This window comes from Grammomys surdaster, unplaced genomic scaffold, assembly GCF_004785775.1.
Source record: "Grammomys surdaster isolate TR1022 unplaced genomic scaffold, NIH_TR_1.0 126391, whole genome shotgun sequence".
Classification (NCBI taxonomy): domain Eukaryota; kingdom Metazoa; phylum Chordata; class Mammalia; order Rodentia; family Muridae; genus Grammomys; species Grammomys surdaster.
Window position 1 is genome coordinate 10,731,251 of NW_021621185.1, and position 22,128 is coordinate 10,753,378.

At 34.8% G+C, this 22,128-nt stretch overlaps 1 pseudogene; it reads left to right on the forward strand.

Annotated features, from left to right (window-relative positions):
* Window positions 1–13,171: 13,171 nt before the first annotated feature.
* On the forward strand, window positions 13,172–14,173 carry LOC114614584 (annotated as a pseudogene).
* Window positions 14,174–22,128: the final 7,955 nt, after the last annotated feature.

The following is a 22,128-nucleotide window of genomic DNA, read 5'->3' on the forward strand; positions in this document are numbered from 1 at the left end:
TATTTGCAGAAATATTCTTGTCATTTTGGGGGGTGTTTTAACTGTCAAAAGGCTATAATCTACTCATTTACTTCAAGTTTTAAGACATTGTTTCAACAAAGAACGTTTCTTATGGTTTCTGGTTGTGAAATATACATGTTAAAATTTCAAAAACCTTTCCAAATATATATGACACCAGTGCCTATGCCCTCTCCTGCTCACCTCATTTCAGCATTTAATATATCCTTGTGCTTCCACATGAAGTCAAATGAGAATTGTATTTGAACTGAAAAATGATAAAACTTAATCTTGTGCTTAAAAAATCTTGAGTCAAATATTCTCTGTAAACTGTTTTCTGGACAAAATTAATTTATGTTTAAAACTGAATGCAAAGCAAAAACAGTTAAATCTTTTTTTTTACTATGTTATATTGGTTGGATTAAAGTAAAATAAAAATTATTTCTCATACTCAGTAATGGTTTCATCTTTTGGTTGATGAAAGTATTCAATGGTTCCATTAATCAATGAATCCATTTATTCATAATCCAAAGATATTCTAGGCTGGTCATATGTGACTTTCTGATATACAAAAGCTAAATAGCTTTGAGACATGAGACATTTACAAAAACATCAAAAGAAAACAAAATAAAATAGAAAATACATTACAGAAGTTCCTAGTAAACAATAAAAGAACCTGAGTCTACAGAAATTGTAAAATATTTTATTTCTAATAAACACTAAGGGCAGTCAATGTAAAGTGGGATAAGGCCAGAACACGTTTTAAGAATGCACTGAAGCATAGTTTCAGACAAATGAGAAAAGGCAGAAGCAGACAGAAGAGTTGGACAAACAGCTGCAAAGGGAAAACTTGAAACTAAATCTTAGAAAATAAGAAACAACACAATTTTGAAAACACTTAGTATAACTTTATATGTAAAGTAAATCATATCCTTTACCATAGAGGCAACTGTTTCCATCTGATAAATATATGTACTTATTAATTTATCTGAATATTATTTTATCAATAAATATTATAAACTCTTGTATAGAGATTTTAACATACATTGACTTATAAAAGCAATATAATAACATGTACATATCCAAACATCATATGTAATGTAAAAGTGCAGAAACCTTCAAACTCTCAAAATGATTGCTCAATACAGCACTTTATTGAACCTGACTCCTAAAAATATCAATAAATTATCTCTGTGAATTATTATTGCTCATATCTTAAAATTATCAGGAAACTAAAGTGAAAACATTTGTTGATACTGATTCTTAATATATAAATCAATGATGTTTTTCACAATATATTTTTCTAGATCTTCAGAAAAATAAGTATAGATATTAACAAAATAGTTATGAAAGAATTGCTCTATCTCATAATTCTGTGAATCCTCTTTTTCTGTAGTTTGTTGCACATTGTAACATAAAAAGGAATAATATATTTTTTCTAGTCTGGCAAAACATTTATCATAAAATAACCAAGGTAAAAATAAATAATACAAAAATAATAACCACAATACATATTATTATTATTTTATAGATTTTTTTATGATAATACTTTTCCTGGAGAGATTCAACATGTGTCTATCAACCCCAAACAGGGAGCTCGTAACAGATCATGAATACTTGCCAGTGAAGTTCAACTCGATGAACCAGTAAGTTTTATTTGGGTTTGTTACAGAAATGTGAGTTAGGGATTACTTATAGGAACAGAGGCTTCTAAGACAGCTATATCCCTGAAGCTTGCCCCAACACAACTGAGAGCTGAAAACAGCTGGAAACCTGAAGTACGCAGTACAATAAGGAGGCAGTTTTATATCTTTAAGAGTGTTCTTTCCATGTGACTCAGTTTATCTAAACCTCTTGTAAGCAATTTGACTAGCTTCTGTTCTTCTAGGCAGTAGTCTAGTCTTAGTGTCTTTTTTGAAGTTTCTTATCTGAGTCTTCCTTGCACTTTGGTTTGTTCATCTAGGAGGGAGGAGATAGTGAATTCTATCATTTTCATGGACTTCCTGAAACTATTCTGATTATTTTCCTAATGGTTTAAGCAGGCTACCCTAAAGAATTCTTTCAATATACAAAAATAGATGTACAAAATTAGCTAAATAATTGTGATAGTTATTATTCATCAAGCTTGTTGCCCCCCAAAATAGACTGTTATCAGTCTATTTGCACTATTTATTGAAACATAATATTTTAGCCTGAAAATACTAATGATTATTATAATTAAAACTTAGAATCATTAATTTCTCTAATGTTGAAAATACTTTGAAACTGAATGTGACTATTCTACCTTTGACAAGGACTGCTAACATGGAAAATTAACAGAGACTAAGTGGGAAATATTATCTTCGCATTCAAAAACAACATCATACCTGGTGTATGATAATCTTTATAGCCAGGAGAATGCAGTCCTTTAAGCATCTGATCTATAACTGAGTCCTTACAAGTTGTCTGCCTCAGATTGCAGATGTAGAACCACATTCCATTATAAGTTCTACTTTCCAAATTGGTTCAGAAGTCTGACTACTTTCAATGCTAGCAAGAGCAAATCATTGGGTCACTTATAAGAGATCTCAATTACATTATCAGCAACAATGAACACAGTGAAGTCTACCCGTTTTTTTTTTTTTTCATACAGGTTAAATATCATAGTAGCTATCAAAGATAGGTCTGAGTGATACACATCCCATTTACAAATATAACACATAAAAGCAAAAATAAACAATATATACAATAAGAAAATGGCTATCAGAATATAAGGGGAGAGGAGTTGGGGGGCTGTTGACAAAATTTTCAAAGTTTTAATTTATAAAATCTTATTTACAAAAAGTATTACATAATAAATGATCAGATTATGACATACATATACATTAATTACCTTGAATTACTTATTCCATAATATGTATATACCAAATAAATACATACAGTTTTAATTTGTTTTTAATGGAGAAACAAGTAATTATAAAGTCCTAAATGCAATAATGAATTTTACAAAAATTAACTACTGTTAAAATGCAAACATTGTAAGTCCCTCAAAAGGACAGATTTATAACTTACATTTTATTTACCCTTATAAAAACTCAAACTATTTTATTTTCTCTATAAAATATTCTAGCAAAAAGGAGGAAATCAATTTAAAGTCATGGAAAAAGTATTTGCAAATGACATACCTGAAAAAATACTCATATTTGGAGTGTATGATGAGTACATTTTGATAATAATGAACAACTCAATAGAAAATATTAAAAAATTCACATATATATCACTAAAGAAGATATGTAATTTAGATGAAACTTCAAAGATGTTTACTTTATATTTTCATTATTTACATTTCAAATATTAGTCCATATTTTGCCACCCGCCCCCCCCACACACACACACAAACAGTCTATCCCTTCCTCCCTCTTCCTGATTTTATGAGGATGTTCCCTCATCCACCCACCAACTCCGACCTACTTTCTATCATATTCCCCTATACTGGAGCATTAAGCCATCACAGGACCAAAGGCCTCTCCTCTTTCTGATGCCAGACAAGGCCATCCACTGCTACATAAGCAGCTTGAGCCATGGGTCCCACCATGTGTACTACTTGGTTGCTGGTTTAGTCCCTGGGAGTTCTGGGGGGTCTGGTAGGTTAATGTTGTTTTCTATGGGGAACCTGTGCTTAGTCCTGTATTTGTCAGGCTCTGAAAGAGCCTCTCAGGAGACAGCTATATCAGGCCCCTATCAGTATACACTCCTTGGCATCCACAGTAGAGTCTGCGTTTGGTGACTTTATATGGGATGGATGCCCATGAGGGGCAGAATTTGCATGGCCTTTCCTTGAGTCTGTGCTTCACACTTGGCCTCCATATTTTCTCCTGTGATTATTTAGTTACCTCTTTTAAAAGGACCAAAGTACTCATACTCTTGTCTTCCTTCTTGTTGAGCTTCATGTGGTCTGTAAATTGTATCTTGGGTATTCTGAACTTTTGGGCTAATATCTGCATATCACTGAAAGCATATCATGATTGTTCTTTTGTGATTGGATTACCTCTCTCAGGATATTTTCTAGTTCCATCCATTTGCCTAAGAATTTCATGAACTCATTGTTTTTAATAGCTGAATAGTAGTAATCCATTGTGTAAAACTACCACAATTTCTGTATCCATTCCTCAGTTGAAAGATATCTGAGTTTTTCCTCAGCATCTGGCTATAATAAATAAGACTGCTATGAACATATTTGAGCATATGTCCTTGTTATATGTTAGAACATCTTTTGCGTATATTCCCAGGAGTGGTAGAGCTAGGTTCTCAGGTAACACTATGTACAACATTGTGAGAAACCAGCAGACTGGTTTCCAGAGTGGTTGTGCCAGCTTACAATCCCACCAACAATGGAGGAGTGTTCCACTTTCTCCATATCCTCATTAGCATCTGCTGTCAATTGAGGTTTTGATCTTAGCCATTGTGACTCATGTGAGGTAGAATCTCAGGGTTGTTTTGATTTGAATTTCCCTGATGACTAAGGATGTTGAACATATCTAGGTGTTTCTTAGGCCTTTGATGTTCCTGAGTTGAAAATCCTTTGTTTAGCTCTGTATCCTATTTTTTAATTGGGTGATTTGACTCTCTGGAGTATAACTTCTTGAATTCTTTGTATATATTGGATATTAGCCCTGTATAGGATGTAGAATTGGTAAAAATATTTTCCCAGTCTATTAGTTGCTGTTTTGTCTTACGGAGAGTCTCCTTTGCCTTACTTTGCATTCTTTGCTTTGCAATTTTATGAGTTCTCATTTGTTGAATGCTGATCTTAAAGCTAAGCCATTGGTGTTCTGTTCAGGAAATTTTCCCCTGTGCCCATGTATTTGAGGCTCTTTCCCCAATTTCTCTTCTATTAGTTTCACTGTATCTGGATGTATGTGGAGGACTCTGATCTACTTTTACATGAGCTTTGTACAAGGAGATATGAATGAATCAATTTGAATTCTTCTACATGCTGACCTCCAGTTGAAATAGCACTATTTGTTGAAAATGGTGTCTTTTTTTCCACTGGATGGTTTTAGCAACCACAGGTGAATGTGTTTATTTCTGGATCTTAAATTCTATTCCATTGATCTTCTTGCCTGTCTCTGTTTTTATCACTATTGCTCTGTAATACAGCTTGAGGTCAGTGATGGTGATTAGCCCGGAAGATCTTTTATTGTTGAGAATACTTTTGGATATTTTGTTTTGTTTTGTTATTACAAATGAATTTAAAAATTGCTCTTTCTAACTCTATCAAGAGTTTAGTTGTAAATTTGATAGGGATTGCATTGAATCTTTAGATTGCTTTTGGCAAGATGGCCACTTTTACTATTTTAATCCCACCAATTCATGAAATGAGACATCTTTCCATCTTCTGAGATCTTCCTCGTTATCTTTCTTCAGAGACTTGAAGTTCTTGCCAAAGAGACTTTTCACTTCGTTGGTTAGAGTAACACTAAGATATTTTATATAATTTTGACTATTGTAAAAGGTGTCATTTTCCTAATTTCTTTCTCAGCCTGTTTATCCTTGGAGTAGAGGAAGGTTACTGATTTGTTTGAGTTATTTTTTTATTCAGCCTCTTTGCTGAAGTTATCAGGTTTAGGAGTTCTCTGGTAGAATTTTTGGGGTCACTTGAGTACACTATCATGTCATCTGCAAATAGTGATATTTTTACTTCCTTTCCAATTTGTATCCCTTTGACCTCCTATTGTTGTCTCATTGCTTTGACTAGGATTTCAAGTACTCTACTGAATACTTAGGAAGAGAGTGGGAAACCTTGGTTAGTCCCTGATTTTAGTGGGATTCTTTCAAGTTTCTCTCCATTTAGTTTGATATTGGCTACTGGATTGCTGTATATTACCTTTACTATGGTTAGGTATGCATACTGAAATCCTGATATTTCCAAGACTTTCCACATCTAGCAGTGTTGAGTTTTGTCAAGTGAGTTCTCATCATCTAATGACACGATCATTTGTTTTTTTTCCTCTTTGAGTTTGTTTATATAGTGGATTGCATTGATGGATTTTCATATATTGAACCTTTTTTACATTCCTGGGATAAAGCCTACTTAATCATGGTGGATGATTAATTTGATGTGTTCTTGTATTCAGCTGGCAAGAACTTTATTGAGTATTTTTGCATCAATATTCATAAAAGAATTTGGTCTTAAATTCTCTTTCTTTGTTGAGTCTTTGTGTGGTTTAAAACTATGAGTTTTTCTCTTACCACTGATTTCACTGTGTCCCATAAATTTGGATGTTATGCCTTCATTTTCATTGAATTCTAAACAGTCTTTCTTTATTTCTTCCTTGACCAAGTTATTATTGAGTAGAGCATTGTTTAGCTTCCATGTGTATATGAGCTTTCTATTGTTTTTGTTGTTGTCCATGGTGATCTGATAGGATGTACGGGATTATTTTAACATTGTTTTATCTGTCAAGGCCTGTTTTGTGACCAATTCTATAGTACATTTTGGAGAAGGCATCATGAGGTGCTGAGAAGAAGGTATATTCTTTTGTTTTTGGGTGAAATATTATATAGATATCTGTTAAATCCATTTTGGTTCATAAATTGTTAGTTTGTCTGTGTCTTAGCTTAGTTTCTGTATCCATGATCTGTCAGTTGATGAGAGTGGAGTATGAAAGTCTCCAACTATTATTGTATGAGGTGCAATGTCTTCTTTGAGCTTTAGTAACATTGCTTTCATGAATGTGGGTGCCCTTGCATTTGGAGCATATATGTTGACAATTGAGAATTCATCTTGGCAGCTATTTCTGTTGGCAAGTATAACCTGTCCTTCCTTAGCTTTTTGATAACTTTTGGTTGAAAGTTGATTTTTTTTTCGTTATTAAAATGGCTACCACAAGTTGCTTCTTCAGACTATTTGCTTGGACAATTTTTTCCAGACTTTTACTCTGAGATTTGGTTGTCTTTGTCACTGAGGTATATTTCCTGTATACAGCCAAATTCTGTGTCCTGTTTATGTATTCAGTCTGCTAGTCTATGTCTTTTTTTGAGGAACTGAGTCCATTGATTTTAAGCGATATTTAGGAAAACTGATTGTTGCTTTCTGTTATTTTTATTGTTAGAGGGGGAAAGATGTTTTGTGGCTATCTTCTTTTCAGTTTGTAGAAAGAATATTACTTTTTTGCTTTTTCTAAGGTGTAGTTTCACTCCTTGTGTTGGAACTTTCCATCTATCATCCTTTATAGGGCTTGATTTGTGGAAAGATACTGTGTAAATTTGTTTTTATCATGGAATATCTTGATTTCACCATCTATGTTACTTTAGAGTTTTCCTGGGTATAGTATCCTGGGCTGACATTTGTGTCTCTCTGGGTCTGTATGACATTTGTCCAGGATCTTCTGGTTTTTATATTTTCTGATGAGAAGTCTGGTATAATTCAGAAAGGTCTGCCTTTATATGTTACTTGATCTTTTTCCCTTACTGCTTTTAATATCCTTTCTGTTTTGCTCATTTGGTGTTTGGTTATTATGTAATGAGAGGAAATTTTTTTTGTCTAGTCTATTTGGAGTTCTGTAGGCTTCTTGTATGTTCATTGGAATCTGTTTCTTCAAGAATAGGGACATTTTCTTCCTAAATTTTGTTGAAGATATTTACTGACTCTTTAATTTGGGTATCTCTACTATCTTATAAACCTATTATCCTTAGGTGTGGGCTTCCCCATTGTGTCCTGGTATTCCTGGATGTTTTGGGTTAGAAATTTTTGCATTTTGAATTTTCTTTGACTGTTGTGTCAACGTTTTCTAAGGAATTTCTCCTCCTGAGATTTTCTCTTCTATCTCTTGTATTTTGTTGTTGATGCTTGCATCTGTAACTTTTGGTTTCTTTCCTAGGTTTTCTGTCTCCAAGGTTGTCTCCCTTTGTGATTTCTTTATTGTTTCCATTTCTATTTTTAGATCCAGGTGTTTTTGTTCAATTCCTTCAAGTGTTTGTGTTTTCTTGTAATTCTTTAAGGAATTTTGTATTTCCTCGTTAAGGAATTCTACCTGTTTTCCTGTGTTCTTCTGCATTTCTTTAAGGGAGTTATTTATGTCCTTCTTAATGTCCTTTATCATCATCATAAGAAGTGATATTAAATCAGAATCTTGGGATATCTAGGACTTGTTATTGTGGGAGAACTGGGTTCTGATGATGCCAAATAATTCTGGTTTCTGTTGCTTATGTTCTTACAGTTGCCTCTTGCCATCTGATTATCTCTAGTGCTACTTGCCCTTGTGTCTCTGATTGGAGCCTGTCCCTTTTATCATTCTGGTTGTATTAGAACTCCTCAGATTCCAGCTGTCTCTGTGATCCTGTGGTTCTGAGATCCTGTGATCCTGAGATCCTGGGTATGTCAGAGTTCTTGGGAGTCAAGCTGCCTCTGGGATCCTGATATCCTGATGTGTTAAAATTCCTGAGATCCTGTGATCGTGGGCATGTTAGAGCACCTAAGGGTTAATCTTCTTCTGGGTGTTGTGGGCCTGGGTGTGGAGCTGGCACCCAAGTTCTGCTAGACCATTGGCTCAGACCAGAAGGTAAACTTCAAACTTTATTTTATATATTCAATATTTAGAAAAATACAAATAAAGATCACAAAATGATATCATGTACACTTGATTATAAGTGAAATAAGGATCATGAAGATTTCAACACATTTAAAATCAGAATCACTAGTATGTTGATACAGAAAGTACAATGATAGCAACTTGCAATTATTGTTAAGGAAGTTGCATTCCTAATATTCTCAGTCATAGTCCTCCAGAAAAAACAATCCCTGGTATGAACTGGAAGGAGATTATGTTATACCATGATTTACAATTATTCTAACCTTTAGACTTCTGATTCATTAATAGAAGAATTACATTGATTGATATTCCCCACTTTAAAATGAAGTATAGCTATTCATAATACCTCTAAAATATCTTTTGCCACCATATCAGTATTAGATTTTAGTAACATTATCATACCTAGTAAAAATTTAAGTAGGATTAATTATATCATATGACTAGCATTCTTTATTTTTACGACAAGGAAATGTATACTCTAATGTTTGTAGAAACCTTAAGTACTATGGTCCCACTTTTTATAACCTACTAAGTATATGTCATGGGATTAATGCATAAACAAAATGTAAATTATACACATTCCAGGGCAAGTAATTAAAAAATTGCAGAAACCAATACTAAAATATTATGTGAATAAGTGTTCTGGAAGTGATACTAATGGAAGAAAAACAATTTAAATATTCGGTAGTTGTAAAACTTTATTTAGATAATTTTAATTGGATAACAAATCTCTAGTTATAGAACACACCTGAATTCTACAGATTAAAAATGGAAAATAGTGACACTTGGTGTGGCGACTCATACCTGTATTCCTGTAGACTGAGTTAGAAGCAGGAAAATAAAAGCCTTGGAAATAAATCTAAAAGAAGTATATAGACTTGCTTGCCCAAGAGAGAGAATGAATCCTGGGTTTTCTTGTAGTATCTTTGACATTTCTGACTCCTGCAATCTTTCTTCCCCTCTTCCTGAACCACAGGACATAATAAATGTTGATAGATAGATAGATAGATAGATAGATAGATAGATAGATAGATAGAAATAAAGATGGAAATATAAAGTGTTTGTGGCTTTATTGTAGTGTGAGGTTAAAGTCTTCTAGCTCAAAGGTTGCAGACATGAGTATAGTCTTACAGAGCTGGACACAAGGGTATATCACAGAAAATGGGCATAGGTATAGTTCAAGAGGGTAGGTATGCTTCCCTGTGGGATAATGTTAAACCAATCAGTATCAGCTAGCCTAACAAAGCTTATTGTACGTGGGCAGATACAGATACCCTATGAGAACTCTTCACTAAAACATAGAGGCAAACAAAGATAAATGATTATAGACTACAAAACTACCACTTACTAACCAGCAAACAACTAAACTAAATCAGATAGTGATTATTCTCAACCAGGCTGCTACAAGCAGTATCATCATTTGTAATAAAAAGTAATTGAAGTGAAAATCATTTTATAGTGTATTTGATACTGATAACATTCTGCTCCTAATTAATTAGTTAATTAATTTGTTAATCTATTTTATATCCTGATGAGTTTTTCTTCCCTCCTCTCCTCATAGTACTTCTCCACCTCCCTTCAAGCCCCATTCATCCCTACTCCCTTTCTCTTCAGAAAATGTGAGGCCTCCAGTGATATCAACTAGTCATGGCATAATTAAGCTTCAGAAAGCATAAGTACATCCTTTCTAATGAGGCATCCTAGTAGGAGGCAACATCCTGAAAGACAGGCCATGGAGTTGGAGACAGATCCTACTCTTTCCTGTTAGGAGTGGACCAAGCTACACAACTGTAACACACGTGCAGAGGGCTTAGGTCAGAGCCTTGTATGCTCTCTGGTTGTCAGTTAAGTTTCTGTGAGCTCCTAAAAACACAGCTTACTTGATACTGTGGGTTTTCTTGTGGTGTCCTTGACACTTCTAGCACCTAAAATCCTTTCTTCCTCTTGTTTCCCAAGTTTTCCCAAGCATGGCCTAATGTTTGTCTGTTGGTCTCTGCATTGGCTTTCATCAGTTGCTGGAGGAAGCCTCTCTGATGAAGATTATGCTGAGCTTCTGTCCCAGGACATCCTTATTTACCAATACATTAGTTGTTTTTTTTTTTTTTAATGACATCTACTTTGAACAGTTCTGTACATTTTATGTTTTGATTTTTATGTGGCAGAATAAATTTCTTTTCTGGCTCAGTCTATTTCCCATTCTCCAGGCTTCTTAAATGTTATGGACAACTATTTCTTCAGGTTAGGGAAGTTTTCCTCACTAGTTTTGTTGGAGATGTTTACTCTCCCTTAGAGTTGGGAGTTGTTGATCTCTTCTATACCTATTATTCTTGAGTTTGGTCTTTTCATTGTATCCTGGATTTCTTGGATGTTTTGAGTTAGAAGCTTTTTGCTTTTTGTATTTTCTTTGACTGTTATCTCAACATCTTCTATGGTATCTTACATGCCTTAGATTTTTCTCTTCTATCTCTTGTAATCTGTTGATGAGTCTCTCATCTGTGACTCCTATTCTCTTTCCTAGATTTTCCATATACAGGGTTGTGTACCTTTGTAGTACTTTATTGTTTCTATTTCAATTTTTATATCCTGGATGGTTTTAGTCAATTCCTTCTGCTTGATTTTATTTCCTGTATTTAAGAGATTTGTGTGTTTCCTCTTTATGGGCTTCTAGCTTTTTACCAGTGCTCTCCAGTATTTCTTTAGTGGAATTATTTAGGTTCTACTTAATGTCCTCTATCATCTTCATAAGGTAGGGTTTTAGATTAGAATCTTGCTTTTCAGGTATGTTGGGGTATCCAGGGCTTGCTGTGTTAGAGCTGTATTCCGATGATGCCAAGTAGCATTGTTTTCTGTTGTTTATGTTCTTGTATTTGCCTCTTGCCATCTGGTTATTTTTGGTGTCAACTGGTTTTACTATCTCTGACTGGAAACAGTCCCTCCTCTGAACCTGGTTACGTTGACCTTTCTTAGGTCAGTCTGTTTCTGGGTATGGGAGGGGGTCTGGAGAGCCTGATATGTGGACCTGGTTGTTTCATATCTTGTTGGAGTCAATCTGTTTCTGTATATGTGTGTAGTTTGGGAGTGAGACACTGTATCACAGGATCTGCTCCCTGGCAAAGACTTTGATCCCGAAGTAACAAAGTGTGTCTCCAGCTAGGAATGAATTCTTGCTTCCTATGGGCTCTAGGAGTGTCCCAGTTAGAACAGGTATTAGGGCTGGTGTTGGGGCCTCACCTGTGACCCTAGATATGTCAAAAATCCTGGAAATCAAACTTCCTATGAGTGTGTGTAAAGTAGAGTGTCGGGATCTGGAGCACAAGAGCCACTATTGGGTCCAGTTGCAATCAGAAAGGTGACAGCAATTTCTAATAGAAAAAAAAAAAAAAAGGAAAGAATGGCAAGTTAAGGGGATATGTTAATTTTCATTTAAAATAAAATTTAATCAAAATTTAACTTTCTGTGGATTGAGTTGATTTAATTTAATTTTTATGCTATCAGAATTCAGTATTTTAAATGAAAAAAACATCTTTATGAAGGTTTAATTGCTAGATAACAGTGATTGAGCCTATCTTGGTTAATGACTATATATCAAATTAGGGATTATATCCATGCTAGCCATATAACTTTCAACTTTTAAAGTTAAAAATTTACATATAACTGCTTTAAAAAATTAAAGAGATATTTTAAGTATTAATTTTAAAATATTTGGAAGATAACCCCTGTTAACTATTTTAAATAATAGATTTTCAACTTTAATGATAGTTTCAAATAGTATTCAGAGGCAATTACAGCACACAATTGCTCCACTTGAAATTTCTCTAAAAGTTTCAAATTAAAGCTTATTATATAACACAATTTCTTTTCTGAACAATTTAGCTTTACTCTTATTTTTAACTTTTCATTTCAGTTTTATTTAAAACAGTTTGGGATTGATTATCTATTTGCTTTTTATTTTTAAAGAAGCAGGTGCTTTTTATTGAAATCATCAACATCCTAAAAACAATTTATGCTTTGAAAAAAAATTATTGAGAATAAAAACTAAAAACTACAAGCTTTAAACCCTTAAATCTTAACTTAAAAGTAGAAACTTTATTATTTAGTATGATAAATGATTAATAGTGTTCCTAAAATATACATACATATATATGTGTGTATATATGTATGCGTATATGTATGTGCATGTGTGTACAGGCACACTTGTATGTGTATCTAGCTATGTGTGTACATATGTTTCATATATATTTTAGATACTAACCATATGACTATTAATTTTAATATATTTTAAGTTAAGATTTACTTTTGATAATATGATATATAATCTCCATTATTAAGAATGCAGATGTTCAGTGAAAATCCATGTAGTCATCAATATTCAGTAATATGTTAAATCAGTTTGGAATGACAATACTCATACTTTTGGAAAATATGAACAGTACATGTTGCTAGACTTTAAGATTATTTAAATAGTATGACTATGATTCCTTCCTCAATCTTTTTACTATAATAAGCAATTATCAAGATTATCGAATGAGGCTTTCTGCTTCTACTTTTTTCAGAGAAAGTCACATCTTCTCATATAGTGCCATCCTTGTACTGTAGACATGATGGTGAATGTTGGTGTGAATGGATTTGGTCCTTTTGGGGGTCTGGTTACCAAGGCTGCTTTCTGCTCTGCAGTTGGCAAAGTGGAAATTGTTGCCATCAATGACCCCTTTATTCACCTAAACTACATGATCTACATTTTCAAGTATGACTCTGCCCAAGGCAAGCTTAGTAGCACAATCAAGGTTGAGAATGTCAAGCTTGTCATCAATGCAAAGCCCATCACCATCTTCCAGGAGAGAGATCCCACTAATATCAAATGCGGTGATGCTGGTGCTGAATTTGCCCTGTAGTCTACTGGTGTCTTCACAACTACAGAGAAGACTGGGGCCCTCTTGAAGAGTGGGGCCAAAAGGGTCATAGTCTCTGTTCCTTCTACCGATGGTTCCATGTTTGTGATGGATGTGAACCATGAGAAATATGACAGCTCACTCAAGATTGTCAGCAATGTGTCCTGTACTGCTTAGGCCCCCTGGCCAAGCTCATCCATGAAAACTTTGGCATCACGGAAGGGCTCATGACCATGGTCCATGCCACATCACTGTGACTCAGAAGACTGTGGATGGCCCCTCTAGAAAGCTGTGGTGTAATGGCCATGGAGCTAGCCAAAATGCATCCCTGGATCCACTGGTGCTGCCAAGACTGTGGACAAGATCATCTGAGAGCTGAACTGGAAGCTCACTGGCATGGCCTTCTGTGTTCCTACTCCCAATGTAACTGTTGTGGATATGACATGCTGCCTGGAGAAACCTTTCAAGTATGATGACATCAAGAAAGTGGTCAATCGGGCATCTGAGGGCTCACTAAAGGGCATCCTAGGTTACACTGAGGATCTGGTTGTCTCCAGTGATTTCAACAGTAACTCCCATTCCTCCAGATTTGATGCTAGTGTTGATATTGTTTTCAATGACAACTTTGTAAAGTTCATGGTCTGGTATGACAATGAGTATGGCTACATAAAAAGGGTGGTAGACCTCATGGGCTACATAGCCTCCAAGGAGTAAGAAACCCTGGACTACTCATCCCAGCAAGGACACTGAGAACAAGACAGAGGCCATTGGTTGCTGAGGAGTCCCTGTCCCAACTCAGCCCCCAACACTTAGCATCTCTCTCACAATTTCCTTCCAGGACCCCCATAACAACAGGATGTGCCTTGGATGCCCTACCTATTCTCTCGAATACCATCAATAAAGTTTGTTGCACTAAAAAAAAAAATTATGGAATAGTGTGGTACAATGAGAATAATATACCTACTACACTTGAGAGCTTCTGTCCAATGCATTTGTGATTAAGTATGATGAATTTACTGGACAAAACTTCTAAATTTTAAGTTTATTTTTCTACAATATACTAGACCATTATTCCAATTGATTTTTTTTCAAATAAAGCATGTAACTTTACTAGGTCTGCATATGTATTGATTTTATTCATTATTTTCATGACATGATGATTCTAAAAAACTGGAGACCTTGTAAATAATTTAAGTTAGCAGTTTGCATTTGATGAACTAGTTTCACAGTTGGTTAATCCTATTGATTATATTTTGTTGGTTGGCATTTGCTTTGTTCAAAAAATTCTGTCCTTGTAAAGTGAGCAACTTTTCAAATATTATTTTTTCTTGCTGTGACTTCCTCATTTATACATCATTACATGAAAAACTATTTTTTTATTTTAAGATTTGTTAAATATAAGTATTCAATATGACTTAGAAAGGTACACTCCATAATAGGAATTACTGTAGTACATAGATAAGGAGGTTTTCAGAGGTTGAGGGGAATTAGAGTAATATGTTCATGTTAAGGATCAGTAAAATTTATGTGTTTACTTCTAACAATAAATGTGTTTTTACCAAAGTATTTTTTTCATAAATGACTACTGTTTTTATCTCAACTTGAGATAATCTGGGGTCATCTGAGAAGAGGAAATTCTCAATTGAAGAAATGCTTATATAGGTAAAGGAATTTTTCTTGATTCAAATCCAGCATCACTCTATTATCAACCTCCCAACCCTCCCCCCCAAAAAGAAACCTGTGGACCAGTATAACTGATGAATATAGAGTCATTGTTTTTAAAGTAACCTGCAAACAGAATATAGACCACCATCAAAAAGATTATGCAAAATGACCAGGTGGGCTTTATCCCTGAAATGAATGAAAGATTTAATAAACACAAGACAATAATCACAATAAGCCATACAACTGCATTTAAAGTGACAATGAATTTTAAGTGCAAATACAGTAAATCACATGATTATCTCAACAAATGCAGAAAAATACTTGAGAAAATTCAATATTTCTTCATTATAAATATACAAAAGAATAATTAATTATGTGTATCCTTCAACTGATAAGTGGATAATAGAATGTACATATGCACTGTGAAATACTATTCAGCTATATAGGAAAGGGAAATCTTTGTAAGCAAATAAATATAACTAAAAAACAATATATTGTGTGAGTTAACTCAGGCCAAGAAGATAAACATTGAATCTTCCTTCTCATTGGAAGCCCCTAGTTACTAAGGTTATATGTGAGTACATATGCTAAGTAACTCCACAAACCTAGAAAGTAAAGAGTAAATTGCTGGAGTAGGAGTTTTGTGAAGGTAATAGAGAAGAGAATAATCATATACAAATTATCTGACCAGGTAAATTGAGAATAATGTGGGTTCTGATTTGGAAGGTGAGACAGATAAACAAAGGAGCAGAAACGATAATATAACATAAGGATATCTACAAAGTCATAAGGAAGAATATTAACTATGTTTTTAAAAAATACCTATGGTAGATGTAATTCTATTTATATCTCTACTTACATAGTTCAAAGGAAAGTTTCTCATCTATGTTTACAATGTTACCTTCAAGACCCAAGTATCACTTAACAAAACCCCTGAATAAGTCAAGATACACCCTGTTTTGAGTTATTGGAAAGGGTATTTTAAAGACTTCTATACAGGCTTTTGAAACTGCCAGTGGTTATCTCCCAAAGGTAGAAAGTTATATCCCTTTTGGTGAAGAGAGTTTGGTTTTGAAAAGCAGAGTTCAGAGGTTCTTGAGATGTAATTGATCTCAATTCTTCCTCCCTAAGAAAAGCCTAGCTTTCCTGGAACCAAAAACTACCATGCAAGCCTCACAATGAAGGAACATCCAACAATCCTACCTTGCTATGATTTCTCGGAAGCACAACAAAAACTGAAATGCCATTATAACACCACGGGTGTACTAGTGGCATGCATACCTTTGTAGTAAACAACAACTTTATAATTAGATTAGAGATGCAATTAACATGGGAAATCATGCCAGGAAATGGAAATATAAACAGCTATCAAGGACTAATGAAGCCATGGGTCTTAGAGAAGTATGTTACATCCAGCTCATTACTAAAGCAGCATTATCCCTGACTCACTTCTTCTTTCTTATACCCAAAGTTAAAAGTAAGCCTCTCCTCTCATCAAAGAAAGTTCTCTTTGCAGTACTTGGAGACCATTACAAGAAACCACAATCAATCAAAATGTAGAATTGTATAACTCATTCTTAATGAGCACATCTACAAAATATCTCCCTCACCAAAGGCTCATGAAACATGAAGAAAATGGGCATAGAAAGATTGTAAGAGTCAGAGGATTAGGGGTTTGCTGTGAGACTATTATGGGTAGTATAAGAAGCCATACTAATCACCTCTTACAAATCTGAATGCTCAAACAGAAGCTGAACAGTTAAAGCAATAGGCCAAAGTGGACAAGGGAAACACAATGGGGCTTCAATCCTAAACAAAAATCTACATGTAATTAAAGAAAGCTGAAAGTGTGAGAAGTGATCTTTTCTAGGGAAGGACAAATTATCTGGTTACCAAATATCAAGTGGTCAATCTTGAAAACATTTACACAAGTAACATTAGAAAGACTAGACAGATTACTTTTAGAAATAAGTATATGCAAATACATATAAACATGTAAGAGCTATTAATAAAAATAGGCTGTAATTTTTTTCTAACTTTTCATTGACCTTTGTGAATTTCACATTACCCTAATCCTACTCATCTACCTATTCTTGCATATCTGCTTTCAACCTCTCCCCAGAGAGGTTTTTATTGTTAAAAAGCCCAAAAGGGGAAAAAATAAAACACACACAAAGAAAACCCCATCTTGCTGTGGAAGCTGTGCTGTGTTACGCAATATACCCTTTGGTCCAAACAGGTTTGGTTTCAACTGCTCATTGTAATGAGTTATTAGTGTAGTTTTTATTGTAAAACCAATACTGGATTCTCACCAGGGATCCTCTCATATATCCTGTTGTATCTCTGTGTTGTGGAGATCCTGCACCCTTGGTTCTGTAGACACAGCATTTGATGCTTTCTAGCAGATTATAAGTAGAGTAAACAGGCAGCTTTTGTGGAAATTTAACAGCCAGAGTAGTCATAGACCTTGTGAATAGGTAGCCTTGGCAGACAATACCAACTTAGATGAGGACAAGTGAGTCATAGGCAGAATCATAGTGACCTGTCCCCTGAACCTTCACCCAGCCGATACCCAGTTCTGAAAGATATCTGCATTCCCCCTGAACACCCACACTCCAGTGTCATCCCCTTCCCCACATCCTGCCTTTCTATGTTTATAACCCCTGTGTGAATGAATTACGATTTGAGAAAAAATAAATAAATCATTTAAAAAAATATGTGGAGTAAATGTCCATGGGTTAACTTTAGGCCCTGGATCTCAGGGATGTCAGCTGTATTTTTTCCATCCAATATCACTCCTTTCCTTGTGCCAATAGTCCAAGTTCTGAGCCAGCTCTATTTGTGGTAGCTATCAAGAGGTGACACTGGATCTCCCATGAGCTGCCATCTTGGTCTGCTCTGCAGCACTCATACTACCAGGGCCAGCTCTCTAGCATTACCCTGACTAAGGCTAGGCCAGCTCTTCAGCTGTCAAACACTGATGGTTGGAGTTAGGGGATTCTACTGTCCCCATACCACCACACATACAGCAAGCAAGGGACAGAGTCAGAATCAGATCTATCATTCTCACATGCTAGGAGTTTACACCTCCAGGACCAGATCTACTCTGCAGCCCATGCAAGGTGTGGGGAGTTTTACTTATTGCTGCAACCAGCAAGGAATAGGGGCAGCTCTCCTAGCCACAGCTTATGAATTTTAAAGAAAGCAGAAAATAAAAAAAAAAAACAATGTTGATTTGGATGGAGGAAGCAGAGAAAGAAATGATGATAATCTCAAGAATGTATTAAAAATGGATCAATTGTTCTGGTTTGCTGGAACTAAAATATTGGCTGTTCTTAGTAAAACCATTTCTCTGCTGAGGCAATTGATGCTAGTTATCTGTATCTCAGAAATTAGCTATGATTAATAAGAGACTAACATCATTGGAGACTGCACATCTCTAAGTATTTCCTCAGGTCAAGATACAGTCACAGTTTTCCATAAACTCAAATTTGCAATTAATTCTGTCATCCAAATTTGGTAATATATAAGAATCATCTAACTGGTTCTGAAAGCAGGATGGTGTCAAGTAGAATGATTGAAACCCCTAAGTAATGTCTAACAGAGGACATTGTTGAAAATGCAGCCTTAGATTCAGTAGAAGACCCATGACTGAAGGTGAATTGGAGAGAAGTTAAGATTGGGCACCATGTAGCATTGTTAGAGCTTCTGAAAACGTACCATGTTAATGCTCAATCCAATTGTAGTAGATATTCATAATTAAACAATGGCAGTACAATGAACTTAACATCATGGATAACTGCATTGTGGAACCGTGCCAGCCTGAAGATTAGAAACAAATACCAGATATTCGACACTGAGTTATTCAGATGCTTGGAATTTAGTATGTCTCTGTTTCTTTAGTGATCTTGCCTTGGTTCTTCCTCCTGAGAGTATGAAAATATAGGGGTTGTATTTTTATTTATTTGCTTGTTTGTTTCTGATGTCGCAGCAACCCAAAATTCTGATATCCTGAATACCTTAGAGAAATTTAGCAATTTTAGAGAGATTTTAAAGGGACTAGAATTTTAGACTCTTTGGTGTTTTAGAGAGGTTTTGAATGTTTCAAAGAGAGTAAAATTTCAAAGTGTATGAGTATTTTAGAAATGTGAGGTTTAAAATGCTGAATGTTTTATACTGTAATATTAACATGAAATCTTGGTAATACATGAGAATGGAAGGGATGTATGCAATTGAAAAATATTGTATATATGTGTTAAGTTCTCAACAGGTCAATAGTCCGGGCTAGTGTTTTGTCAACTTGGCAAGCTTGGGTCATCTGAAAGAGAGAATTTCAACTGAGAAAATACCTTTATAGGCAAAGCTTTAGAACATAATAGGGTGGATCTTGCTGTAGGCAGTGCCACTCCTGGCTGGGTGGTCCTAAATGATATTAAAAAGACAACCAAGCAAATATTGAAGAACAAGCCAGTAAACAATGATCTTCTCTGTCACTTAGATCAGTTCTTACCTTCAAATTACTGCCTGGATTTTCTGCACTGAACTTGCTGGATGATCAATTAGAAGGTTTAAGATGAAATAAACCCTTTCCTCCCCGAAATTTTTTTCTTTTTTTTTGTCAAGAAAGGATTCTCTGTGTAGCCAAGGATGTATTAAAACATACTCTGAAGACCAGGTTGACTTTGAACTTAGAGATATGCCTGCCTCTGCCTCCTGAATGCTAAGATTTAAGGTATGTACTACCATGTTGATTTTATTTCTAAGGAAATCAATCTTAAGTAAGACCATATGAATACTCATGTACACTAGCATACAAGCTTGTGCTTGCACATGCAGGAGCATGCTCTCACACACATACACTTTATACATGTACTTGCATTCAAATAATTAATATATGATATAAATTTTAAAATGTGTATGCTATACCTTTAATTTCCCTATATGTATACTTATGCATATTTGCATAAGATATACTAAGCATAATGCATATATAATAGTGTTTTCTGAAATATATACAAACACAAATATAACATATATGTGAGTATGTACATATATACAAACTTGCATAGTGTAATAAGTTATTTTTATTTGTATTGACATACAAGTCTTTAATAGTTAAATTTATTAAAAAGACAAGATATGATTTCCTGTTTGAAAATTGTATTCTCATGTTAATTCAACAAAAATAATTGATTCAAGTTATTGGACTAGAAATGATTTCTCTACTAAAATGAAATTTCCCTGGCCAATGCACAGTCTACTAACTAATTTTATTTATCATTTTTATCAATAGCTACATGGTCAATAAAGCTATTACACATTTTGGCATCGTCATGAGAGACTATGTCTAAAATAGAAAAATAAGTCATTTGTTTTAACTAAGCATTATAATTATTTTTCCTTTACTATAATATTTTAGTTTGTTTTCATTTTCATTTTTAGAAACAATATCACCAGTACCTAAATAAGAAGTCATGATACAAAGAATAGACTATGTGCTGCTGAATCAAAATTGATGATGCGTCTACAATACATGCTCATGAAAAGGTACAGGAAAAAAATGTGGAATTGAGGATGAAAGTTGGTAAAACCTGGAGAACTATAATACCTGCCAGAAGGTAGTGTCGTCTATATGCAATAGGGATATTATACCCTGCTCCAGGAGTGAGAATTTATTCTCTATGTTACTTCATGGATGAAAATTGATTTCCCATGTCCTCATAGCTATCAGTTGTAAATAGGTTGTTGGCTAGGGGATGGGACTTCTATCCACTGAGATTTTGTTTGGCTTGAGCTTGTGCAGCTCTACATATTTTGACATTCTTTGTGAATTCATGTGTACCTGACCTGTAGTGTTTGGAAACACTGTTTAATTTATTTGTTTATTTATTTATTTATTTATTTATTTATTTATTTGATACTTTATTTACATTTCAGATGTTATCCTCTTACCCCGTCCCCTGCCACCCAGGAATGCCCTATCCCATCCCTTCCTATTTCTATGAGGATGTGCCTCCACCTACCCCCCCACTCCCACCCCTCCACCCTCGAATTCACACACACACAACGTCCAGCCTTTATGGGACCAAGGATCTCCTCTCCCACCTATGCTCAACAGGGTCATCCTCCCTTTCATATACAGCAGGAGCCATGAGTCCCTCCCTAAGTGCTCCTAGGCTGGTGGTTTAGACCCTGGGAGCTCTGATTGGTTGATATTGTTGCTCTCCTCATGGGGCCACAAACCCTTTGAGCTCCTTCAGTCTTCACTCTAACTCCTCCATTGGTAATGCCTTGATCAGTTCAATGGTTAGGTGTGAGCATCTGCTTCTGAATATGTCAAGCTCTGGCAGACCTCTAAGGAGACAGCTATATCAGGCTCCTGTTAGCATGCACTGATACCTCTTACTTTATATTCTTTTGAAAACCTTTACCATAGAATATATTATGCCTTCCTTTTGACAAGGATAAGCACTTACAAAAGAGTTTATCATAAATCATGGACTAGAGAGTGTTCACTGGACAGAGTCAGTTGACCTATCTAAGTAGCTCACTGTTTAACTTCAAAAACAGTGAAGAGACATTTCATTTTGAACAAGAAAATTATTATTAGAACACATGAACAGATGAAAATCAACAATGCATCCATGTTCAAATAATGCATCAAGTTTTCCATGGTTAGACTCATGTGAAAACTCATCTCTCAGTAAGGTGAAGCAAGATAAACATAAATTCAAGGCAAGCTATTACTACATAGTGGGATTCTGTTGTAAAAATAGCAACCAAGGCTTTAATCCCACAAATATAATACCACTTGCACCAACATGTTAAAACATGAGTTGAAAAATATACTTGTGGAAAACATGCACAAAATGCATCCACATGTCAAAAATAAAATTTCACCATTTTTAGTTTATCTTAAAAAATTAATTTTCAGAACAGTCTTTTGATAGCTATGGTTTTTATTTTTTGTTCTGTGAAGTAGGAAAGTTAGATGAAATGGTTCC